This window comes from Scylla paramamosain, chromosome 13 (assembly GCF_035594125.1).
Source record: "Scylla paramamosain isolate STU-SP2022 chromosome 13, ASM3559412v1, whole genome shotgun sequence".
Lineage (NCBI taxonomy): Eukaryota > Metazoa > Arthropoda > Malacostraca > Decapoda > Portunidae > Scylla > Scylla paramamosain.
Window position 1 is genome coordinate 5,827,501 of NC_087163.1, and position 2,500 is coordinate 5,830,000.

A 2,500-nucleotide genomic window follows, 5' to 3' on the forward strand; every position below is an offset into this window, starting at 1 on the left:
CCAGTACACCCCACGACACCTCGTTCTCTTTCAGCAGCGGGTAGCACTCCGCAAATCCGAAACACAGTGTTGTCAATGGTTATGTGCGAGGATAAATATTGTGAGGGTGTGGCAGTCAATAGCACACTTTGTCTTCAGTGCCGGAGTTCATGAATATCAGATGACTCGTATCCCAACACTGGTCAAACTAACACCACACACACACAAACACACGCACACACACACACACACACACACACACACACACACACACACACACACACACACACACACACACACACACACACACACACACACACACACACACACGAGCACACCTCACAAAGACACATTACCCCAGGGAGCACAAAATGAGGCCCAGGAGTTGTGAATTTGCGTCGCAGTTGGAGTGGAATTGACTTGGCGGTGAAGCAGTTACTTTCTTCGGTTGATTTACATGTTTTCTCATTAATAATTCGTCATAATGCCAACATTCCACGATATTAACTACCAGGAATGAGTTGCCGCGAACAGGAATGACTATTGGACATTCCGGAAAGAAGGTGACAGGGTGAGGAGGGTGAAGGGATGAAGGGTGAAGGGGTGAAAGGGTGAAGGGATGAAGGGTGTAGGGGTGTTATGGCACTGTAATATCCTCAGTAATGCTTGGCAACCTAGGATTAGAATAGTCTTGCTTTACGGTGCATTAGCTTCGGTGCAAAAGACATGAAAACCTGGACAGTGTAGGTACTGAAGTGAGTGTGTGTGTGTGTGTGTGTGTGTGTGTGTGTGTGTGTGTGTGTGTGTGTGTGTGTGTGTGTGTGTGTGTGTGTGTGTGTGTGTGTGTGTGTGTGTGTGTGTGTGTGTGTGTGTGTGTGTGTGTGTTAATCTCTGGATATGTCTAAAAGCATGAAACGCATGATTACTACTACCCTCCCTAACCCCCGACCTCCCAGCACACACACACACACACACACACACACACACACACACACACACACATACACAGTTACGACCTGATTAACCATAAAAGGAAGTATTAAGGCAGATATGTGGCAAGTGAAGTCCAGCGTCGCATTCCTTCGTGTGATAATGCTCCTCCGCCACGCTCTCCTCACATGTTCCACCTCACTTATGCTCCTTCATGCCTGCAGTAACAACTCCTACGTGACGCTCCTTCACAGCTATCCTCTCTTACTTAACCTAATCCTTCATCAGTCTTCACGCGCTTGAAATATTGAGGGGTCAGAATCCTTTACTAATCTCCTCCACGCTCACAATGCAAACAACGATTCCCCCCCCCCACACACCTATACCCCACTCAAATAATATACCCCTCCCTTCCCCCAGATACCATTATCATTTGCCTCATGGTCAATCTGCTTGCTGTGCTTCCACTAACCACTCTCGGCCCCACAAAGCAGCGCCAGCTAATTGATGAATCGATTCGTGTGAGCATGAACACGTATATTGCACTTGCTTTGCTTCACGTTACGCACCATGTGGTCTTTTATGTGCCATGCGTCCTCTGTTGCCTGCACCTTAGAGAGACACCGAGCGAGGGAGCGGGAGAGGGTAAAGGAAGGGAGGCCTCTGTAGCACGTCCACTGAGCACTAAGACAGGAACGCATGGCCCTTATACGTCACTTGACTTTTCTTTTTTCTCCTTCTTCTTTCGTCTTCTGGTAATTGAGGCGGTAGCAGTGGTGGTGGTGGTGGTGGTGGTGGTGGTGGTGGTGGTGGTGGTGGTGGTGGTGGTGGTGGTGGTGGTGGTGGTGGTGGTGGTGGTGGTAGTGGTGGTGGTGGTGATAATAGTAGTAGTAGTACTACTAGTAGTAGTAGTAGTAGTAGTAGTAGTAGTAGTAGTAGTAGTAGTAGTAGTAGTAGTAGTAGTAGTAGTAGTAGTAGTAGTAGTAGTAGTAGTAGTGATGGTGGTGGTAGTCGTGGTGGTGGTATTGACAGAAGTCTATTGAGATAGAAGTAAAGACATATAATTTAAGTTTGTCCAAATCAATAAGGAATAAAACTTGAACAAACGGTATAGATAAATAGGAAAGCCAAATACACTGTTTAAGACTCATCCTTTACAGACAGACAGTTCCTACTCACGCAGACACTGAAGTGAAGTATGAAAGGAACACAAAGAAGCACAACGGAAGAATAAACAACAGCAAATATTTTATACAGTCCTGGTCAGAGGTCGAGTAACCTTTTACATTCAGCCCCAAGTAAGTCCTCTGATCTGCTAAGCTATTTACAAAACCTGACAATTGGTAGATTCTCAGCATACCACAAGACTTCAAAATGAGGCAGAAGGTTAAACACATTGGAGGTGAGCTCGGTATGCTGCTCGACTAGTGGCCATGACTGTATGAGGTTTGAAAATAATGTCACCTTCATGAACAAACTCCCAATCTTTTCTTCCTCTATTTTTTTTTTTTTTCTTTTCGAGACTTGAAATAAAGTTACGTTTTTCCAGTTTTCATATAAGAAGCAGAAAAATTAAAGCGAATTTTTAGAT

General features: G+C 45.3%; 1 long non-coding RNA gene across 1 annotated transcript in view; it reads right to left on the reverse strand.

Moving 5' to 3' along the window:
• Positions 1-2,500, reverse strand: part of LOC135106370 (uncharacterized) — a 93,520-nt gene that overhangs the window by 807 nt on the left and 90,213 nt on the right. The gene's annotated exons all lie outside the window — the stretch shown is intronic.